The 24,259-nt window shown below is 43.3% G+C and overlaps 1 long non-coding RNA gene across 1 annotated transcript; it reads left to right on the top strand.

Annotated features, from left to right (window-relative positions):
- The first annotated feature begins 720 nt into the window (after positions 1-720).
- Positions 721-11,130, top strand: LOC105480215 (uncharacterized). Its single transcript, XR_986344.2, has 3 exons — positions 721-802; positions 6,643-6,782; positions 10,352-11,130. It is a non-coding gene; the product is annotated as an uncharacterized lncRNA (long non-coding RNA).
- The last annotated feature ends 13,129 nt before the right edge of the window (positions 11,131-24,259 follow it).

The following is a 24,259-nucleotide window of genomic DNA, read 5'->3' as shown; positions in this document are numbered from 1 at the left end:
AGCAGTTTCTCCCCTCCAGCACCTTGGATAAGGGGGAGATGGAGTGCCTCCCTTGCTCTTAGCTGCTCTTTATATTCCCCAGAAGTTCCTCTGCCAAAATTTAGAGCCAACCGTTTTAGAAACTCTCGGCAAGCACCAGGGCCCTAAGGGCAGCAATGCTCTGCACTTCCCCTGCTCCCCGGGGAGCCTCTGAGCTCATCTCAGTAAAACTTTAATGCCTGGAAGTCAATTAGAGTGAATTCTCCTGTAATCAAAAGAGGCAATGCTTTTATTGGAAAGGTGCAAACTGGAAGAGAAAGATGACAGCTGCGTGAGTCTCTGGAAAGCTAATGGCTTGGACTGGGAACATTATTTCGACAGAGTCACCCTGTATCTACCAGGCACCAAGGCAAAATGAGAGGGGATGGGATGGACTGGGGGAACAGATTGTAGGGAGCCTTAATGATTATTTTCATAATGTGCTGCAAAGTTCCCAGAGCATGTTCATACATTTGCTTTCCTAAAATCCCCCACTAGTTCCACAATGTGGAATTACTCACTAATTCCCATTTTACAGAGGAAAAACTGAAGTTCAGAGAAGTTAAGTATGGAACTGGAGTTGGAACCCTAGCCTGTCCACTTCTTTTCAGAAAGCAGACCTGGCTGGACTGAGGCATGTGGATGAGGAAGAGGAATTCCTGCTCTTTCTAAGCACATTCTTCAAAAGCACCATCTTTTTGTTGCCTGTTGAAGGAATTCTGAAAAGCAGTTAGAGGAAGTCATGTGAAATTTATGACTTGAACATCGGTGGACAGATGCACAGGTTGTATCTAGCTATTCCAATTACTACTGTTGCATAACAGCTCACTCCGAAACTTACTGTCTTTGAACAACCATTTTAGTATACTCGCAGATCTGTGGGTTAGGGATTCAGTCAGGGCAGTGGGTCTCTGCTCCATGATGTCTGGAGCCTCAGTTAAAAAAACTTTTAGGCAGGGGCTGGAATCTTCTAATGGCCTAACTGGCTGGAAGTCCAAGATTGCTCATTGCATGGCTGGAGTTAATGCTGGCTGCTGGCTGGATGCTCAACTAGGGCTGTTGACCAGAGCGCTACATGTGATCTCCCCAGGATGGCGGTCTCAGGATGTCTGGAGTTCTTATATGGAGGCTGACTTTCCCCCAGAGTGAGCATCACAGGAGAACCAGGCAGACTTTTGTTGACTTTTCATCACTTCCACCTTACTCTAATGGTTGCAGTCACAAGCCTGCCCAGACTCAGAAGGGACATAGATCCCCACCTCTCAATGGTGCCAAAGAATATGCAGCCATTGTTTTAAAAAACCACATACTGTCTTTTTCCTTTATGTCCTTATTCTTTCATTCTCCTATGACCCCATCAGTCCCAACTTTAGGAGTTGTAGTAGGAGTCAGCAAGTGCTGAAATCCCATCTCGGCTTTGCCACTCATTAGTTATGTGACCTTGGACAAGCCACTTACCCCATCCACATTCCTATTTCCTCATTTATAAAATCAGAGTTGTAATAAAAATAAACTTTTAGATATCTCCTGTCACTTATAAAATATCTTTAAAGTCTAGCAGTCTTATAAAATTCTGAACAGAGTTGTTACAAGGGGTGGGAATATTCCCAAGTTGCTGGCAGAACTCTTTTGTTGGGCAGAATCCTGGTGACAAGACAAATAAATGAGGCAATGGCTTTCAGAAACAATGGCAGAGAGTTGGAGTCAGGGCTGGACAGGGGAAAGATGTGTGGGAGGACTACTTGAGATAGAAAGAGACTGCAAGGTGTGTGGAAGGCAGGCAGGGGCTGCAGACAGGGAAAGAACTGTAACAAGGAGGGATGGGGGAGCCCAGAGACTTGTGATGGAGACCACAGGGTCTGTACTGCCCAGGAGATGAATGATGGAATTGCCTAGGCTCAGAGAATGAGAGATAGGTGATAAATAAGGAAGGAAGAGTATTTCTCTTTCAGAGCCCTGTGTGGCTCAGCCCGGGGCTAGAGAGGCATGCAAGGAGACTGGCTGGAAGGATGTTAAGGGCAGGCATCAAGGCTGTGGACTCAGAGGAAGTCACAGGCAGGCAGGGTGAGCTTTATGGGTGTGTAACCAGTGCAGTCACACGGGCCCAGTGCTTTAATGCTCTGTTGTCACCATTCTGAAATTCTGAATTATTTATGGACAAGGAGCCTCAAATTCCCATTTGCACCGGGTGCCACAAATTATGTAGCTAGTCCTGGAGGCAGGATGGTATGACTATTTCCTTCATGCTTGATTCTTAGACTTAACTAGACTTTGTGCTCAAATCCTTCCCAGGATGGCACAGTTGAGTTATGTGCCAGCTCTGCGAATGTGGGCTGGAGGCAGAAACAGGGCAGCAAAATATTCTGCCACTGGAGAAGTCAGACAGGTTTGGGATGTGGTCCTTTATTAAGAAAATTTCTCCTCAAGGTTGGGCCCAGAGGAAGAGGGCACCTTGGCTCCCTGAGAGAGCAGCCCTGGGCTCTGTGGCTTCACAGAGCCTGCTCTTTGCATTTTTAAGGTAAGATTCAGCAAATTTGATCAACTAGGCTTCACTGAAGTGCCAGTGTCCAGAACGAGTGTGAGGTCGCCTCAGGGATGAAGTTAAAACCCTTCAAGTCACATGGGCAAATGGTGTCTCTTTTGTGTGATGCCTGCTCTTAGCAGAAAACTCTTGGATCTCAGAGTGTCTTGGGGAGATTACTACTTTCCTCAATACTTGATCCACATTCCTTGAGGAGTCCCTAAGAAGGTTCAGGCACTGAGAGAGAGAGAGAGAGCCCTGTCCCTATGGAAGAAGCTGTAAGTTAGAAATATGGGACCCAGACATGCCTGTGCCATTAGCCAGCCTTGCAAGGTGAGTGGCTCCTGTAAAGGACAGGACAGGTGTGTGTGTGTGTGTGTGTGTGTGTGTGTGTGTGAGAGGGAGAGAGAGAGAGAGAGAGGCACTGGAAAGGAGAGAAAGGGAGGGAGAAGAAAGAGGAGGGAAGAGGGGAGAAAGGAGAGATGAAAAGAGGACAGGACAGGAAAGAGGAGTAATGGATGAATGTCTGTGATATTAATTTTCCCATCCTCCCTTCCAAAGATATTCAGCTTCTGTCTTTTACTGAGTATTAGTCACTATGTACTGTGTTTAGGGTGGTTTCACATTAAACACTTGTGCGTGTGTGGTAGGCAGAGGCTTGTGTTTCTCAATGGGATGTATCTCTACTGGCCTTGTTGTAGTTGTCCAGGTGCGGAAAGAAAGGGGTAGGGGTACAAAAATGCAGGGTACTGAATTCCACCTTGACCTGTCAAGGGGAAAGTGGTTTCATAGCTGGAAAATGACATATGGCTCTATAGATCCTTGCTCCAAGTGACTCAGTACAAACCTCAAACACGAGGCTGTGCTCTGCATGGCCAGGCTGCAAAAATCACAGAGTTAATTGCAAGACTTCCACTCTGGTTTTATCAGTATCATATGGATCTGCCCAATGTTTCAATGCCTCCTTGTCCTTTGTTTGCTCCTCTCCAACATGCTTGATCTCTGGCTCATTCCACAACTCTACTCCCACTCAATACTACAACACCACCACCACTACCACACACACACACACACACACACACACACACACACAGAGAGAGAGAGAGAGAGAGAAGGAGGGAGGGGGAGATACTTGCATCTTCAACCTGGTTAGCAGCCTGGATTGATTTCTTTTTACATCTTCAGTTTCGGGTTCCCCCTTCTTTCTTGTGGTCACCTCACTGCATCACCATTCATAAAGCCTGGTGGGCCACTCAGTATGTAAGGCAGAAGCAGGATCTGTCCAGCTCAGCTCACCCTTTAATGGGGAACACCCAGCTCCACTGAAGTCTCCATTCCATGTGTCTGGAATCATTCACTTTGACCCATTTGTATCTCTCTGAATCTGATCATTCCACTCCCGTTCCTGCCTATTCTTCAGTTCCTCTTTATTAGACTGGCCTCCCTGACACTCCTGCTGGCTTTGTCTGCACTTCCTTCTGGCAGCAGTGTGGAGGGTGTGGTGACTGTCCATTGAAATGGCCCCTAGTAATATTCAGCTCCTAGTATTCATGCCCCTGTGTAGTCTCCTCCCACAATAAAGGCAGCTGATCTGTATTACCAACAGTATATTGTGGAAATCAGAGTGTGACCTCCAAGGCTAGACATTGTGGCTTTTGCCTTACTTTCTTACATCACTTGTATAGGACATTCAAACAGACTGTGGAAAGGTCCAGGTAGGAAGAAATGGCAGCTTCCCACCAATGGCCAGTACAACTTCACCTCATGAGTGAGCCACCTGCAAAGCAGACGCTTTATCCCCAACTGAGACCAACTAGCCAACATCTTGACTGCAACCTCAGGAGAGATCATGAGCCGGAGGCACCCAGCTAAGCCATTCTGGAATTTGTGACCCATAGAAACTGTGAGATGGTAAATGCTTATGGCTATTTTAAGCCACTAAGTTTTGAGGTCATTTCTTACGCAGCAGTAGATGACTAATACTTTAAATGTTATGTCTCCTCTAGTTTTCACCATTCCAGCAAATGGCAAATCCATTTATGCTGTTGTTGAGTCCAAAATCTAAGACTCAGCCTTGATTATACTCTTCCCCTCACAATCCACATCAGCAAATTATGTGAGACAGCTTTTCCTTGAAACAGTATCACGAATCTGTCTGCCTTTCTCACTGCCATAACTCACACCCAAGCCATGGTCACCTCCAGCCTGCACTCCTGCAACAGTGTCCCCACTGTTCTTTTCATTTTTACATTTGTCCCTAACAGTTGATTCTTAAGACAGCCAGCCAGAAAGACATTTTTTAAAAAATTGGAATATGTCATCCTCTGTTCAAGCCCTCCTGTGGCTTTCATTGTATCACAAAACTGAAATAGTCTGCTGCAGCCTAGTGACCGTACCTAATCCAGCCCCTGCCTACATCTCTGCCTCATCTCCTACCATGCTTGCTCACTCACTCAACTCCAGTCACATTGGCCTCCTCGCTGCCCTTGAATATGTTTCTGAGTCAAGGTCTTTGCATTTGCTCTTATTTTCTTGGAATGTTCCTTCCCTCAGACTTCTGCGTGCCTTGTTCTCACACTTCACTGAAAGCTCAACACGAATTTCAGCCAGGCGCAGTGGCTCACACCTGTAATCTCAGCACATTGGAAAGCTGAGGTGGGTGGATCACCTGAGGTCAGGAGTTGGAGACCAGCCTGGCCAACATGGTGAAACCCTGTATCTACTAAAAATACAAAAATTAGCTGGGCGTGGTGGCAGGCGCCTGTAATCCCAGCTACTTGGGAGGCTGAGGCAGGAGAATTGCTTGAACCCGGGAGGCAGAAGTTGCAGTGAGCCGAGATCACATCATTGCGCTCCAGCCTGGGGGACAAGAGTGAGACTTTGTCTCAAAAAAAAAAGAAAGCTCAGCACAAATTTCACCTCCTCAGAAAGGCTTTTCTTGACAATTCAATATAAATATCTCCCTTTTACCATCTACCCCTTTGTCCTCACCACTAAGGTGCATATTGGAGTTAGGGTTCTTGAGTTGCAAGCAACAGAAACCAGCTCTTTCTTATTTAAACTAAAATAACAATTATGGGAAGGTAGGAGGAGCTCTTTAGGTTGAATGCAATGCTGAAGAGCCAGAAGGAGGCAGATACTAGCAGCTCTGAACATGTTGATCTCCAGATGAATAGAGCACCTTCCTCAGTGGAGGGACCCCCTGAAGAGTGAGTACATTCCTAGAGAATGTGGTCTAAGAGGATTGTGAGTGAAAAGGACCTGATGGCCATGGAGCAAGACTGCTCTGGGATTCCTCCTTTCCTGGTGGTTGCAGAGAAGGAATAGCGAGAAAGAGAGAGCCTGTAGGAGGATGACTGGTGTAAAAACTTTCCCAAAGCAATGGGACTAAAAAGATTTAGAAATGTGATCAGCAGGACTTCATTCTACCCTGTTCTCCTGGGAACAAATCAATGAGGTGATCATTATTATCTTCACCAGAGGCCCATTTAGAAATATAACATTTTAAAAAGCACACAGAACAGAAGGATTTGTAATGTGTAAGTTTATCTCTAAGTAATTTCTCTTTCTAACTTCCTGGTGGATAAAACCCAACACAAGTTAGCTTAAGTAAAAAAGGTTTGTGTTTTTTGTTTTTGTTTTTTAAATAGAGATAGATAGTTCTTTCGTAAAACCACAGGACTGTCATGATGGTCAAAGAACTAGAACCAGAAACTTAAGAGTTATTAGCAACTCAAAGAGATTCTTTCAAGCTCCCTTATGGGGTAGGGGTTGTCATTAACTTATAGATGAGGAAACTCAGGCACAGAGGTTAAGTGACTTGCCTTAGGGTCACACTTGGCTTTACCTTGATGATAGAAGGGTCCTTGTTTGTCTTGCGGGTTTCAGAATTTCCTTGTTCATTTCTCTATTACTTTCTTTCCCCATTCAAGTGAGACTCAAGTTGCCAACACAGGGGAGGTCAGGTCACAGAGGACCCAGTGTCCATTGAAACTCTATTTTATAGGGCACAGTAAGCACCCTTCCTCAGCCCCCAATGCTGCTTCTTTCTAGGAGCCCTTAACTTAACTAGGGGAGCTGAAAGTCATGTACCTTTTGCCTAGGTCTGAATATTGAAGAATGACCTGACTACTCTGGGGAAGGTGACATGGAGCAAAAAGCATCAAAGCTCAGGGGTGAAGAGGAATCATGAAGACCATCTAATGCAGGGGCCACAAACCCACATGCAGTAGGAACCTCTCAGGTACTATAAAAGAAATAAGTAGCATAGTAAGAAGAGTGGTGAGGTCCGTGGCTAATGGTGTCATCTAAAACAGCCCTCCCTATTCAGCTCTGGCTTCTTGCTGACATTTTGGATGGATACTCAACATTGTTAGATTTTCTGAGTTTTCTAGAGAAGCAGAATTTTTCCCTCCTACTTTGTATTGTTGTGAAAATTAAATGAGATAACTCACATAAGGTGATTGGAAGATGTGTCTGGCATATGGGGTAAGCTTTCAGTAAGTGTTCATGGCCATAATAGCATTTCACAGATGTGGAAACCAAGGCCCAGAATGGTCTCCCCCAAGATCACATTTATTGGAAGATGTTACATGACAGCCCAGGATCCTGACCCTGGGTCCAGTGTTCTTCCTTTCTGGTTTTCCTCTCCTGACCCCTACGCCATCCTTGAGCCATCACCATTGTCACTGTGTAGCATGACATATTTTAACTAACTATATACTGCTTCACCACTGTATCTTTCATGCATTATGTCTGCTGATTCCCTACTTTCAGAGAAATTTTCCTCCCTTAGTAAATGAAACCTATTTCAAAGTTTGTTCCAGTAAAACAATCCACTGGGTTGTTTGTGTAAAAGCAATAGCTCCAAAGCAGCTCCCCACCCTGGCTTATTAGCTCGGCAGGGCTGTATTACATAATCTCAGACCTTTCCATTTAAGTCAGGGGCTCACCCACTGTTTACCCAGGGCCCATTAAATCATTAAGAAAAAAGGATGCCTTAGTGGGCCAGGAAGGCTTGTGCACTTTGTTGGGAATGAAGCTAATTTCCTCTTGCTCTGTGGAAACAAATGTGCTTTACACCCAGTAAAAGTTCCAGGAATTCCGCATCCTGTAGTGGTGCAGGTGTGGTCCCACAGAGCAGGCAGCAGGGACTGCCATTTCCTCCTTAGTACTCACAGCTCCAAACGGGCCAGGGTTGGCCCAAGTTGGTACTTTCATCTTTTGCTCATTCCCACAGTTCTAAGTTAATGCCATCTCGCCTTGCACTTCGTGTCAGCTTCATTTGACTCACTGGAGCACCGGAGGCTGGATGGGGCCACACTGTCCCTTGTGGTTTTGTTTTTGTTTTTTTCTTTTTTTTTTTTTTTGAGACAGAGTCATGCTCTGTTGCTCAGGCTAGAGTACAGTGGCACAATCTTGGGATCTTGGCTCACTGCAAGCTCTGCCTCCTGGGTTCAAGCGATTCTCATGCTTCAGCCTCCAGAGTAGTTGGGACTACAGGTGCCTGCCACCATGCCCGACTCATTTTTGTAATTTTAGTAGAACAGGATTTTGCCATGTTGGCCAGGTTGGTCTCAAACTCCTGACCTCAGGTGATCCGCCTGCCTCAGCCTACCAAAGTGCTGGGATTACAGGAGTGAGCCACTGTGCCAGGCTGTTCCTTATGTTTTTTGAACTGGAATTCTCTCTGTGGATTGCCCTGGTGCTAGATTCATGCTTGGCCTTGGGATGGCTACTATGGCACTTTGTCTATAAAATTTGCCATAAATCAGATGCCTGCTGATCTTTCCTGAGACCATGGATGAGGAACACACACACACACACACACACACACACACACACACACATACACACATGCACACAAAACCCAGGTACACTGACCCCTAAAGGTACCAGGAAGATGGGCCCTGGAGGCACTGGCCACCTTGGTGCTCAATGTAGCTGCTTTTTCAGGCTTTCTCTCAGTGCTCTATTCATATTGGAGTCAAATTCAAGTCATTTTCCAGGTCTGTTTTTCTGAATCACTTGGAAATGTAATTAAAGTATAAAAGAAGGGATTCTTTGAATTTGTCCAACAGGTCAGGAAGTGACATTCCTGGATAATAAGAATTTCCATAATATATGGAAAGCTCAACTCAGAGAAGGCTTGTTAAACATGTGGTTGATCAGATTAGAGTTTTTTTGAATCAGGAAGATAAGGAAGAAAACCAAGAGCCACAGCATAAACTGTAGCCTTGGAAACTGTGACATACTAGTGGAAAATGCAGATGGAGGGTAGACAGCTACAGAAAGGGCAGACAAAGGATTTCTCCTGAAATTGAAGAAAACCAATTACAGGGTTTGTTCTGCTACCGACAAGAGAGAGATACTGTGTCTGGTGTTCTGGGGTATCTCACCCTGGTTTTGACAGACCATTTCTCCACTGCATCAGAAATTTCAGGCTCTGTGTAAGTTGCGGTTTAAAAAAACTGTGTCTCTGACTATCTGGTCCCCTTGGCTCAGCTTCCACCTCCAGTAAGTAAATCTCTGGTTATTAATTTGGTTTCCTTGAAAGTGTGATATTGGGGAAAAGCTGCCCTGGATACCAGTCAGAACCATTTTCTTAAATAAATGAAATGTTTCTGAATCATCAAAGGTGGGGACAAAATTCTGGATCTGACCTGGTTTATCTGTAAGCCCCTCTCTGCCAGAAGCAACCACCTCCAGAAAACCCAAAAAGCCCCCACGGGTCTCTCTTGAGCTCATACACACTTGAAACCAGGCTACAGTTTATAACACCTCTTCACATATTCTCCCACTTTTCTGATGACGTTTACTTTACCATCTCCGTAACACAGACTCAGAGAGGTTCTGTGATTTGCCTGGGCTCTGCAGTAAGAGCATATTGTAGCTGCAGCTCCATGATGGACATCACTGAATCACAGTTGCCTGCAGTGGGTCTTTTGTTGGATTGCTTCCCCATTAACTTCCCTTCCTGGAGAGATGGTTTTAGAAACCAATTTGCCTCTGGAGGTGATTCCGCTTGTTTCTGCCATTCTTCTCCCTGAGTGCAGTTTTCCATGGTTTTCCCAGGATCCATGTAAAGTAAATGATTCTATTCTTTCAATGTGAGTTGCTTTTTTTCTCAAAGAAAGCAGAAAGAGAGATTTTCATTCACACCCATTATAAGTTGTGCCTAAGTTGATGCCTCCTCCGGCATTTACGAGCACCCGGCAGCAAGGGTTGTCTGCACCTCTGAGAGCTTCCTCAGGTGTGGGGACTAACGCTGAGTTGCTCAGGTTCTCCTTCTGCCTGGTCGCCTGGGCCTGGCACTAGTGTGGGTGTGATGTGGGCCATAGATGAGCTGCAGGCCTGGGTTGAATCTCAGGGTGGCCACAGAACAGCAAGCAGCTTTCTCTTCTGTTGGGCAAAGAAGTTGAATGGGCAGGGTGGGGTCTGCACTAACGGAGGTGTTAAATGTTTGCTGGGGAAGCCTTCATGTGATTTGTGGGGAATTGGGAGTTGGGAGACTTCCTAGTGTTTCAGCTAAGAGGCAACCTGCCCATATATGAATCTAGGACTGTGCCTGTTAGAGAATCCATTAGAGAAGACAAAGGCTGGAGAGCTCTGTTAGAATGGTTGAGATGCCAGGGACAAGAGTGTGACTTAGAGATTGGCAGTGGAGACAGAGAGATTTTGGAGAAATACTATGCAGACTTGGCGGAGAAATGATCACCTTTTTTTGGTGTTTTATGAAATGTGAAGTCTAAAAGAATCATGGAAGGCTGTTTTACACCTTGTTAATTATATCTTTATTTTTCCATGTGGAAGCCCCTGCCTGTCGGTCACAGTCCTGTGTGAATGGGATGACACAGATCTGCAAAGGATGGACAATGGAGATGGCAGTATCTGGAGGACTCAGAAGATTCAGAAAGCGCTGACTCTCAAAACTTGTGAGCACCACACTCAGCTGTGCCTCCTTGGTCAAAGGAAGCAGTGGTGACCTCACTGGAGAAAGCTTACAGTATCTCTCACACCACATAATCAAGTCAGAAACACAGGTGTTGAGTAGGGAAGAAAAGAGTTACATCCACAAGGAATTGCGCTTTACTACTCAGATTTCAAAAATCTGGGAACCATTCAGTCACTCGTTCACTCTTTCATTCATTCAGCAAATACTATTAAATGCCTACTGTGTATCAGGCACCATGCAAAATTCTGGAAATTCAATGGTGAGCAAAACCAGGAATAGTCATAGCCCTGGTGGAATTTATATGACAGAGGCTAATCAATTTCATAAACAAATGCAAAACTATCCCTGGGAAAAGTGCTATGAAGGAGAGACCCACAGTGCCCTGAGGCCTGAGGTAGAGAGGATTTGGCCCAATTAAGTCTTTAAAGGTTTCTTGAGGCTGACCTTTGAAAGACTGGAAGGAGGTAAGTAAACATGATGGGGAAGAGGGTTTTAGGTCAAGGAATGTCATGTGCAAATACCCTGTGGCAGTAGCATGGCAAGCACTAAGGACAGAAAGAAGGCTGCTGTGGAAGGGCAAGGGGGAGAGTGAAGGGGTCGAGGCTGGAGGGGACAGGGCCAAAGTATGCTGGGTCCACAAACCACATTAGGGAGCTTTTCTTTATCCTCCGTATCGTGTTTAAATTTAATAACATCAAATTATCTTCATTTCACTTTATATTACTTTCTGTTTATGAAAAGAATTATTAATTTTTTTTCGAGACAGGGTCTTACTCTGTCATCCTGACTGGAGTGTAGTGGCGCAATCTCGGTTCTCCGCAACCTCTGCCTCCCAGGCTCAAGTAATTCTGCCTCGGCCTCCCGAGTAGCTGGGATTACAGGAGTGTGCCATCACACCCAGCTAATTTTTGTATTTTTAGTAGAAACAGGGTTTCACCATGTTGGCCAGGCTGGTCTTGAACTCCTGACCTCAAATGATCCACCCACCTGGGCCTTCCAAAGTGCTGGGATTACAGGTATGAACTACCGTGGAAGTGTTATTCATTTTTAATGAACAGGAGTGACATACAGATTTTAAAAAGAATATATTTAAGAATAAAAATGGACTTGATATCAATAAAAATAGTGAGTTAATAGTTACACAGGTGGTCGGCAGAAGTGGCAAAAATGGCAGACCCGGAGCAGAGATGACTGCGGTGGAAGGAGTGTGGGTTCTGGAGGAAGCAGATGTGTTCGTGGATCCTGGCCTCTCCACTACCAGCTCTGTGATCTTGGCATTCAGCATCAGTTTTCTTGTCTGTAAAACGGGGATAATAATACCTGCTGTATGTGGGTAGTTGCAGTGAGTAATAAAATATTGCAGAAGGTTCTAACAGTGCTTGGCATATCATAGGCAATCAGTGAATGTATGTTCTTCTAAAAGGAAAAGAACTTTCTGGAAGCACTGAGAATAGTAATATTGGTGGGGAGAGGCTGAAGGTGGTCTGACTATTCAACTATTCCTGGTGAGAGGTGATGCAGATTTAATATGGGATGGTGGCAAGAAGAAAGTCCATGGAGGAGGTAAACTTGAGTTATGCCTTTAAAAGAATGGCTTATCTGCTGATTAATCAGTATGTAGAGAGAAAAAAAAAATCCATTCCAAGTAGAAGTTACAGAGTGAACTAAGCACAGAAGGGGAAGCTCCAAGGCATGTTGTCGGGGGATAGAGATGTTCCAATTTGGGTCTCAGTGGGAAATGAGTCTGGAAAGGCAGGTGAAGGTAGGGCCATATTCTGCAGCTTTACTTGCAGAGCAGAGTTGTGATCAAAACAAGAGAAAACACAAAGCACTAACAGCGGTAATGGCTCACTTTTGTTGAGCACTTATGATGTATCAAGCCATGTTCTAAAGGGTTTTCAAATATTGACTCTTCATTCTTGTATCAACCACATGACTGCCTACAAATTATTACCATCTACAATTTACAAACGAAGGAACTGAGGCACAGAGGGGTAAAGTGACTTGTTCAGGTGATGTAATTCTTATCCAGCGCTAATGGGGAGCCCTCCAAGTCTTCTAAGCAACGCTGGTCTCAGATGTGGCATGTACAGCGCCAGTGGAGGGGGAGGAGGAACAGCAGGCCAACTGGCTAGAGAAGAAACCATGGCAACATTTCAGACAAATTAGGAGGGCTGGACTAGGAAGTCAAGGGTGGAGTGGAAACCCACTCTTTCTTCCTTTTGAGTGATCACAACCTACTCAGCAACAGTAATTTCTTTTTGTTTTCTCTTTTGCTTAATAGAGATGTTTGTGGATCCAAATCCACGGTAGGAGGTCTGATTAAGAGGATTTGCAGAGAGGCGTTTGAGAAGTTGGATGCTCACTGCTGGTTAGAAACTACTGCTCTGGAATGAGCCACACTCTGCGCAGTATTTGATATTAAAATAGTCTCCTGATTGCTTCTAATTCTACAAGTAATAATAAATCACTACCTTCTGAGAAGGAAGGCTCTTATTAAGTAAAACGTCTGTCAATATTCTGAGCGTCTACATGAATTTGGATATTGACTGGGTTTGGGTAGGGCGACTGGAGAAAGCTGAATTCCTGGGCATGATGAGCAAGAAGAATTAGAGATCCTGGGTGCAAGTGTGGGAGACAGAGGGGAAGGGTTAAGGGAGAAGCCAATGAGATTATATGATGCCTGCAGCTTTGGAGTGGGGTGACTAAAGAACTGCTGAGATCAAGTGTACAATACAGGTTGAGTATCCCTTATCCAAAATACTTGGGACAAGAAGTACCTTGAATTTCAGATTTTTAAAGATTTTGGAATATTTGCAGACCAGTTGAGCATTCCTAATCTGAAAATATGAAATCTGAAATGTTTTAGTGAGCATTGCCTTTGAATGTCATATCAGTGTTCAAAATGTTTCAGATTTTGGAGCATTTCTGACTTCAGATTTTTTAGATTATGAATGCTCTATCTGTATTTGATTTGAAATTGTTTCTATTTCTGTATGCAGTTTCTGCCATCACCTCCCCAGGCCTTAAGTCTGCTGCATTCAAAAGTGTCTTGTGGGAGGTGTGAGTAGATGTGTTGAGTATGTAAAACTAAGAAACAGTCCTCATAAGTATGGAAACTTGGTTTGTGACAGTATATATATTTCTGTTCTTTGACTTTCAATATTTCTGTCTTCTTATATTTTAATTATATCTCATAACAAGCATGTAACTGGATTGCTACTTTAAATCCAATATGAAAACACTGTTTGAAACTGGAGAGTTAAGTCTATTGAATTTTAAAGTGATTACTGATATATTAAGATATATTTACACTATCTTATGCTTATTATGTGTTTTCTCTTTATACCTCATTTTATGGTTAAAAAAATTTTCTAAACAATTTCCTCTCTTTTTTCCTTTTAAAATATTGTGGCAAATACACCTAACATCTCTACCATTTTAAAGTGTACCATTCAATAGTGTTACGTACATTCACATGGTTGTGAGATCAATCTCCAGAGCTTTTTCATCTTCCCAAACTGAAACTCTATATCCATTAAACAACTCCTCTTTCTCCCCTCCTCTTGGCCCCTGGCTACTACCATTTTACCTTCTGTCTCTATGAATGGCTAGGTATCCCATATAAGTGTAATCATATAATATTTATCTTTTTGTGACTGTATTATGTCACTTTACATAATGTTTAACAATCTTCAATTTTGACTTCTTTTCCTTTTCTTACTATAATTTCCTTCTTGACTTGTTTGGAAAAAGTTATCCACTCTATGTCCACTTGAACAACTTGCTCAACTTGCTAAAGAAGTTGAACAATTTGTTGAGCAAGTTATTTTAATATGCCTGCACTAAACCAAAACCAACCCATATATTAATCCTGCTGAATTAGACCAGTACGAGGATCTGAGAATGCTTTAATTCTCGTTAGCCTCTCTCAATTTAGATGCTTTTGTTATTCCGTATTTTATTTCCAGCTTACCTTCTAATCCCTCGAATTAGACATTATTCTATTAGACATTATTACTATTGTTAGTGTTATTATTAACTTCAGAGTTAGAGTTTGCTCAGCTGTATCCCCCTATTCATATCCACTGAAATTTTTACTCACCATTCCTTCATGTGTCTCAGACTTAGCATTTGGAAGTATTTTTCTTCTGCTTGAAGTATATTTTTTAGGATTTTCTTCAGTGAGGATCTTTTAATGATAAACTTTTCTTAGTTTTTGTCTGAAATTGTCTATATTTTACTGTTGTTTTTGAAAGAGTTTTTATCAGCATACAAGTTTAGGTTGACAGTTTGGGGTTTTTTCTTCTCTCAATATATTGAACATTTTACTCTACTGATTTCTGTATTCTTTTATTGATATTGAGGTATCAGCCAAGAATTAAATTGCCATTCATTGGTACATGATCTATATTTTCTATATGGCTTTCAGAATCTAGTTGCCTTCGATGTTTCAAAATTTCACTATTTTGTATGTAGTTATTGATTTTAAAAATTATTTCACCTTGGATTTATTGAACTTCTTAGATTCGAAGATTGGCATTTCCCAATACTTCTGGAAATTTCTCCATTGTTATAATACACTTCGAATATTGTTTTTCTTATTTTTTCTATTATTTCCTTTTAGAAATTCAATTAGACTTGAATTAGGCCTTCTTTTTTTTTTTTTTTTTTTTTTTTTTTTGAGATGGTATCTTGCTCTCTTTTTGTTTTCAGTCTTAATTCACTTTATTTTTCTTGTATAAAAACCCTATGTTGTAGCCACAGCTGGAGCCTGGGTCCGCTGCACGGATACTCTGGTGTGGGTCTTGACAAGGTGGTCAGTGAATTCCTGATAGGGTGTCTCCTTCTTTCGCCCTGGCTGGAGTCCAGTGGCGCAATCTCGGCTCACTGCAAGCTCCGCCTCCCGAGTTCACGCCATTCTCCTGCCTCAGCCTCCCGAGTAGCTGGGACTACAGGCGCCCGCCACTATGCCCGGCTAATTTTTTTTTATATTTTTAGTAGAGACGGGGTTTCACTGTGTTAGTCAGGATGGTCCCGATCTCCTGACTTTGTGATCCACCCACCTCGGCCTCACAAAGTGCTGGGATTACAGGTGTGAGCCACCGCGTCTGGCCTTGAATTAGGCCTTCTTAATTCATTCTTCATGTCCCAACCCTTCTTACTTATTTGCGTCATTTTGTATTCCTGTGTGGTACTTCAGTTTAATTTTGTTATATTTACCTTTTAGTTTACTAACTTTCTCTTCATATATGTCTAATCTGTTTAACTTGTGCATTACATTTGTAAATCCCAGTTGTTAATTATTTTTATTTCTAGAAATTCTGTTTCTTTAATTTTGAAATTTTCTAAGATTATTCTTTATGATCTCTTGTACGCTCATATTTTTCAGCTGTTCTATTAGTTTTCACATTTTCTATCTATTAATTCCAGTTCCTAAGTCTTTGTGTTGTCTATTACTTTGGCTCTCACTCATGGTGACTTATTTCCTTGTATGTTTTGTGATTTTGATCATAAGGTGATATTTTTACTAAAATCTTATTTGTGGGAATTGCTTGAGGTCTGGGTCACAGTAGAACTCCTTCAGAAAGAATTCGTGTTGGCATCTGCCAGCCTCCTTCTAAAGAGAGATTTTATTTCTTGTTCACCTTACACTGTAAGTGGAGCCCTTTGATGCTCCAGCTTTACACAATGAACTCCTTTAAAATATTCCACTTTAGGTGGCCCCCAGGCTTTCTGTCCTGCCTCAACCCTGTGCAGTCATCCAAGTGGAAGCCTAAGATCTTCAGGTGGGGCACAGATCCTTCAGGTCAAAGCTGCTTCCAACACTCTCTTCCACCCAGAGGTTTCTGTTTTATATTGATCTCTAGAGTCCTTAAATCATCAGAGCTTTTTAAATATTCTAATTTTTAAACTTTTAATATTTTATCTAATATTTTAGTTGTTTTACTAGCAAGAATTATTCAAGGTATCTAACTATCCATACTGATAGAACTGTCGTTCTAGGCTCTTCTTTAAGCATCACAGTTGTTTAATATAAAAACCATTATCTCATATTCCTTTCTTTGTTAGCATTTTGATTTTGCTACATATAATTATATATATATATGTGTGTGTGTGTGTGTGTATCTCCACACCATTTATGTGGTGTTACTGTTGACTTCTGACTGCAAGAAGAGACTGTGAGCCTCTAATTAACAGACTTGTGAAAAAGCTTTTCATCCTGAGATAACATTTATTTATTCAAAAGTTTATTCAAACGAATATAGCAGTTAAAAACATTTTCTTGTGATAAAACTGAAGGTTGAGAATAGTTTCTAAACATAAGATTAAATGTAAATTTAAATATTGTTTAGAAAAAATGACATGGCCTTCCAACTTATACCTGTGCTACATCTTATCACTTTCTTTTTCTACTTCTATAATTATAAAAATGCCTTTTGATGGTACTTATTAAAGTATCTTGTAGACATGTGGACTTCAACATTTTAATATTGTCTCCTATATAATGTAATGAAAACTCTCCAAGCCTCATTAATTAATTTTTATGTAAACATTTTGTGTGAAATCCTGATCCGTAACACATGTTCCTCAATTTCTTTCCTTTGCTGACAGTATTATCAAGCTCACTTTGCCTGCCTCTTCTCCCTTTGGCCACAGGATTATTAATAAAATCCCAAACTCTAACAGATTCTTTGTGTTGAATTAAGTGTTAGAAAGACTTTTTTTTTTTCCTATGCAGCCCACAATAAATTCAATATACTTGTATCTGCCTTCCCCAGTAAGTGAAGGCAGAAACTGTGTCTTACTCATTTCTGTATGTCTCCTTTGACCCCTTTCTCCACTAAGTGCTTTATAATTTGGTAAAAACGCTCAGTGTACCTCAGTGTGTTTCAGTGTGTGTATGTACATATATATATGTGTGTGTATATATATGTGTGTGTGTGTGTGTATACATATATATGAAACATAAGGGAAAAAAGAGTCACAATCCAAGTTCTTAACTGAGATTAAATCTGCTGTTGATGCCATCTAGCTTTCTTTCGGGTGAGAGACAGCTGGGGCCTGGTTGGTGTTCAGAGTCTGGGGCATCCTTTAGGTGACCTCTGGCCACTCAGCTCACCTCTGATTCTCTCTCTCTTGGGCTACCTGGGCTGCCAATGACTCAAGCCTGCTAGAGGACCACAGCATAGGTAAAAGGACCTGGGTCACCGCAGGAAGCTGGGGAGTGAACGGTGGTTTGTCAGCCCTTCATCGTGGCTGCGTGGTCCTGGAGAAGTGAAAAATCTGAGACTGCAAGGGGGCTTCCAAGGCTCCCCGCTCCCTCCACCATCCAGGCAGGCACAGCTCTGAGCTCTTCTCTGTGGCAGCATTTTGTTCCCTCCAATTAACTGTACATAACAACAAGGAGTGAAACCAAGTAATTTAAGAAATAATTTATCATATTCAGTTCACCATTAACAGCCATCTAGTGTTTCCTTTGCCCTCTTAAATGAGTCTTTGTTCTGATGCTCAGCTCTTCTGTGTATTCCATAAGCTTTTAGTGAGTGCCTCTTCCCCCTCCCTCCCTCTCTGCCTCCCTCCTTCCTCCTGCCTCCTGCCTTCCTTAAGCTTTGAAGCACAAGTGTCTTTCTGGAAGCAGCTGAGCCTTCTCCCATCCAACATCTTTTGTCCCAGTTAATAAGGAATTGAATATTAATTTATGAGCATGAACTCCAGGCTGGGTGTTGAGATATACAGAGAATAGGATAGTCTTTGCCCTGAACCAGCTTTCAGCCCACCCAGGAGATGAGGCTTATTCACCAAGAAACAGGGAGAGGAGGAAGGAGCACATAGTATTTGTCAGTGTCATTGGCTGGGCTACTGGGGCCCAAGAGAGGTCAGATCTTGCTGTGAGAAAAACTCCGTGGAAGAAGAGGGCTTGAACCCGTTCTGAATGTTGGTATGGATTTGGAAAGGAAGTAAAGAAGAGGGCAGCTCATATAGGGGTCCAGCAGGAGCACAGATGTGGCTGTGGAAATAAGCCTCTGGCATGAGGGCAGGTGAGAGTGAGGACATAGAGGTGAGCCTTAGCCAGGCCAGGGCCCAGTTAGTAAGGCCCTTTACCTGCTTGCTTGCTCTTTTGTCTCCGCTTTGGGATCACCTGGCCTGTGAGCCTCTCTTTCCTTACCTCTAGGGTAAAGGGAGTCCAACCGTCCAGAATAGATTAGGTGGCGTCCTCAGTGACGTTTTAGGTTTTAGAGTCTGTTTCTTTCACTTGTCTCTTCTGCTGAGCTCTGTGTATGTGTGTGTAAGCCCAGGAGGTCAACCCTGCAGGGAGCTATGATTGTGCCACTGAGCTCCAACCTGGGCAGCAGAGAGAGACCCTGTCCCTTAAAAAAAATAAGAAAAAGAAAAGAAAAAAAGTGTGTGTAAGTGTATGGGTGAGTGTGAATGCACAGCTGAGCTCTCAGGGACACACATCAGACATTTACATCTTTGGATTTGAGCCATGGCAGCAGGGTCTATAGCTTTGAGTTGCTGAGGCTGTGAGACCCTGGACCCTCCACTGGGGCTCTGGTAGCAGCTCTGCCTCTACTTCAAAGCCTGTTAAGCTCCCTGATGGTGGAAGATGGGTCTAGGGATTGGGAGATCAGGAAGTCTGGGGCTGAAAGAGTACCCACACATGCCCCTCTTTTTGAGCAAGGTCCCAAAGCTCTGGGGGCACAATGAAACCTTCATGGTCAAGGTGTGCTCATGGCCCATGGTGCTGACCTCTTCTCAGAAGGCAGCATCATGCTGAGTGCTATAGGGAAGGCGTCTTGCTGGTGTCCAAGGAGCCTAGAGGCTAACAGTCTGGACTGCCCAGAGCATGGACCACAGATGATCCAGGAAGAGTGAGCTAAGCAGGGACCCCGAGGGTCTGACTCTCTAGACATCTATGAGCAGGCACACACACTCACCTCAAGGCCTCTTGAATAGTGTCTGAAAGGCCAGGCCTCAACCAAAAAGTTAACTAAGATTTCCAGTATCTATTTTTAATTTCTAAGATTAAATATGAAATTGACAGCAAACTAAAAAAGAAAGATACCTTTAATTCCAAATTATGACAATATAATGAGCTGGTGACATATTTCTTTACTAAAATTTCTTTTGGAGAGGGCATATTATTTGAAAGAAATATTCAGGTAAATTGAGTGAGATAGAGAGTAAGATCCCAAGGGCATGCATGCAAAAATTACAGGGGGTGGCATCTTTAAGATTGGAAACAGTATTGAAATTTGTTTCATTCCTGAGAGGAAAGATGGCAAGAAATTGAGGTGAATAGATACAATCGAGGGTCCAGTAGGGTTAGGGAAGGCCAAAAGAGATGCCCCTTCTTGCTGTGGGCTGTGCAGTATTACCCTCCTCCGCTCTCTCCCCTACAGAAACACTGGTGAGATCTACGGTGCTCATAATGCTTTCCTGAGAGCAGGCTCTTTGAGGGGCCAGAAGCCAGGGGCAGCGGGAGTGGATACAGGTGACAGCAGAGAAACAGGCGGCTAACATCTGCGCTGCAGATAAAAGGGAGCGTTCAAAAGATGGCCACACGGGCGGGCAAGCCTGGAGGTTTCGATTGGACCACTTATGTGGGAGGTAGACTCGGGGGCGGGGTTGTGTTCTCCATTTTAAAGAGAGAACGGAGCCTTCTTAAGACTAGGCTTTGGCATTAAGCAGTTACCTTATGGTGGAGTGAGGAGCTGATCCTGTGGTATCCAATCATGCTGCTTCTGAACTTGAACTTCGGTTATCAGACACTGTCTCTTTTCTTATGCACATTGTGAATTCATTTCCAGAAGCTTTTAAACTTGTTCCAGAAATACCAACATGCACTTTCTGCCTAGTCAGGAAAAAACAAGGCAAGCTGAAATGACCAAATACAGGGAGCATCACAAGGCAACCCTCCCTTGACTCTTCAAAGGACACTAAACTGCAGCCCCCAGACCACAGGGCCAGGGATGGCAGCTTCACAGCCAGGTCAGACGTGTGTTTCTTCCTGTCACTACAACTCAACTCCCTCACTCCCTGTGTTCCCTAAGGAGGGGCCGTGCAGGCAGCTGATGTCACAGCAGGCCGCTGAGATTGTGTTCAAAGCTTAGACCTGTTCCTCCCTCTTATGTGCTTGGTGGTGCTGCCCCTTTAAGATTTTTCTCCTCCTTCCTCCCCAGTAAGGGCAAACCAGGAAGAATGAAGCCAGGGTAAATTGAGAAAATATTTGAAGCCTATTAAGAATGGCAACAAGTTTATGGTGATTCTTAAGTTAATTATATCCTTTTTGACTTCCAGCCAGTCCCTTCGCTGGGCCTCCATGTAGACTTGGCCACCTATCCTAGCCTCAGTCTGGCAGCGTGCCTGCCTGCCTTGTTCCTTCTCTTCCTCCCTCCAACCACCTCTTCCCTGCACCCTCCTGCACAAATAGTCAGCAAGCCACTGCAGCTGCTACTTGGGGCTTAAATGTGGTAGGTAGGGGCTGGGATGGGCATAAATAATCTGGAGTGTGTATGTATTTGTATCTGTGTGTGGGGTAGGGACATGGTAGCTAGTGGGAGACCACATATATAAACACTATTACCACAACCATATGCATTTATTTTTGCATGTACTTTACAGTTTATAAAGTGTTATCTCCTGATCCTTTAAATACATGAAAACTTTACGTAGTAGATGTTATCAGTGCCATTTTCTAGATGAAGAAACTGAGGCTCAGAAAGTTCAAAAGGAGATCACACCGCTATTAGGTGGCAGAACAAGGTAGGCCTCAGGCCAGGTCTTTGATTCCGTCGTGTGTGTGTGCATGTGTGTGTATGTGTGTGATTGTGTGTTTGTGCGTGTATGCATGTGTGTGCACGTGTGTGCAGGCATGCATGTGTTTGCATATATGCATGTGTGTACATGGATATGCACATGTGTGCACGTGTGTGTGCATGTGTGTGCTTGTGTGGGTGTGTTTGCATATGTGTGTGTGTGCACATATGTAAGCACGTGTGTGTGCTTGTGTGTGTGTGTGCATGTGTGTGTGCATGTGTGTGTTGGGAGGAGGCATGGGTATTTTCCCTCTACACTATTACTGGTTCCCAAATAACAATAAAGTTGTACCTTTGTATAACATTTTAGAGTATACGAGGGGAAGTTTTGACATACTGCCTCATTTAATCCTTAAAACATTGCTATAATGTTGCTATCTCATTGGGGGTTTCTTTAGGGATTGCTTCTCCCTGGTCCACCAGGTCGGCAGGGGCAGCTGACCTCTGTCTCTCTAGCCTCTGTTGAGGTTCAGAGTGAGGCCCCTGAGCCAGGTGGGGCCACTCAGTCCCTTCCCTAGGAATTTTGTATCTGGGAATGAGAGAGAGCAGCATGTAAACATGGTGGTTGAGAGTGACCATTTTCTGTTAGGTGTACTAGGATCAGAGAAAACCAGTGAACACTGAGAAAGGAGAGCAAAGAGGCTGTAGACTAGCAACAACTGCAAGACATAAGGAGACACAGAGCTCCCCGTACTTCCTACAGGTCTTCATTCTTCGGTTCTACTCCACGAGGGTCAGGAGCTTCTCTCCCCTTGAATTCTGTGTGACACCCATGTTCTCTGCCAGTAAGGTTTCTTTTATGCTTATACTAGCTAGGGTTAGTGTTCTGTTCCAAAAGAATCCTCAATACTATATATTAGAATTGGAAGCAGAGTGAACTAAATACTTAGAATAGGTATAATGAATGAATAGTGGAAGTCAGAGGATGGAGCAGTTTTCACTGTTGTGTTGTAGGAGTTCTCATGAGTTGGGCGTTGATGCCTTTGGTGAATACTGACATGTGTGAGTAGCCCTTCGGTGAGCCCTGGGGAAGGGAAATAAGAATATGCAGGAATCATCTTTTAGGAAGTTGCTCAGTCTAGCAGGTGCTGTGGCGTCCATGCCACATTCCAGCAGCCCACCTCTGATTCCAGCTAAAGCTGTGGTGGACAGTTCCCTTGCATACTGACAGCATATCACCTCAAGAGTCTGCCTTGCTTCACTTGGCTTTTCTGTCTCAGCGCTTTCTCCAAAGCCATGGGAGCTCTCTTAGCCCATAAACAAGCATAGCCCAGGGAAGGAAATGAATCCCTGAGAGTAGAGGGTCTGCTTCCAAGATGACTTACTCATATGGCTGGTAAGTTGGTGCTGGCTATTGGCAAGAGGCCTCAGATACTCCCCACGTGGAATCTCCGTAGGGCTGATTGAGTGTCCTCACAGCATGGCAACTAACTTCCTCCAGAGTGAGCAATCCAAGACAGCAAGACAAAACATGCAATGCCCTTTACGACTGAGTCTCAGGAATTACACATTGTCACTTCTCCAATATTCTGTTGGTTACACATGTCAGCCCTGTTCAATTTGGGATAGAACCACACAAGAAAGTGAATTTCAGGAGATATGGATCATTGGGCTGCCTTGGAGGCTGGTTACCATGACATCTCTGACAATAGGGAATATAAGCCAGAGGATAAATGTTTCAGCCTCCTAATATTCAAGTACATTCTATGTGGTTCCCCAGACAGTCTCTAGAGAGGCTGAGCCACAGGTGGCCATATCAGTAATCATCTCAAGTGCACACCCCTTATTGGCTTTTCCTTCTTAACTTTCCATTGCTCACTCCCTCATTCCTGTTTCCTGAGATCACTTTCCAAATGAACTCCCACACTGAAGTGCTTGTCTAATGCTTCTGGGGGAACCCAAACCAAAACACAAAGGCAATATCGAAAATAATTTTGAAACATGAAAGTATGCAATGCACTGCACAAACATGGTCAAGAAAGGCTTCACAGAAGCCAAGTAGAATAATAGATACCAGAGGCTGGGAAGGATGTAGAGGGCAGTGGTAGGAAGAGAGATTGGTCAGTGGGTACAAACATGCAGTTAGGTAGAAGGCATAAGTTCTAATGTTCAATAGCAGAGCAGGGTGACTGTAGTTAACAACAATGTATTGTGTATTTCAAAGTAGCTAGAAGAGAGAATTTGAAATGTTTCCAATACATACAAATAATACATATTCAAGGTGATGGATACTGGCCCAGATACTCTGACTTGGTCGCTACACATTCTATGCATGCAACAAAATCAAACATACCCCATAAATGGGTAAAATATTGTATAGCAATAAAAATGTACAATCCTTGCTACTCTCTCCTCTTACCTTGCTTCATCTTTTTTTTTTTTTTTTTTTGTAAAATACTCCTACCTCAAATTATGTAATTTATTTGTTTTGTAATGAATGAATGATCTGTAATGATAATAATGAACTATGACATCAACGAATGTTAATTTCCTTTGTTATGTGAAACTGATACACAAATGGTGTCTCTCTGGTTCAGATCTCTAAAGTGAAGTCAGGGAGCCATTCTAGGCAGGACTGACGACCTGCAACCTTGCAAACAACAACAAAAACCCCCAGAAACTTGCCTCGAATTTGCAACCTTGACAGCAACATTCTGGAAAGCAGCTGAATTTCACCAGTGCTGCAACTTCTGAACAGAAACAACCAATGATCTCAGGTACTAAGCCAGCTGCTTCTACCAATGATATATATATTTTTTCAAAACAACTTGCATAGTGATCCTCAGCTTCCTTTTTAAAAAAATTTTTTTTGAGGGACAGCGTCTTGTTCTATTACCCAGGGTGGTGTAACGTGGCACAGTCCTAACTCACTGCAGTCTTCACCTCCAGGGCTCCCATAAGTCTCCTGCCTTAGCCTCCCAAAGTGCTGGGATTGCAGGTGTG

This window comes from Macaca nemestrina, chromosome 2 (genome assembly GCF_043159975.1).
Source record: "Macaca nemestrina isolate mMacNem1 chromosome 2, mMacNem.hap1, whole genome shotgun sequence".
NCBI lineage: Eukaryota > Metazoa > Chordata > Mammalia > Primates > Cercopithecidae > Macaca > Macaca nemestrina.
The sequence above is the reverse complement of the archived record's forward strand: the minus strand, read 5'-3'. Positions and strand labels throughout refer to the sequence as shown.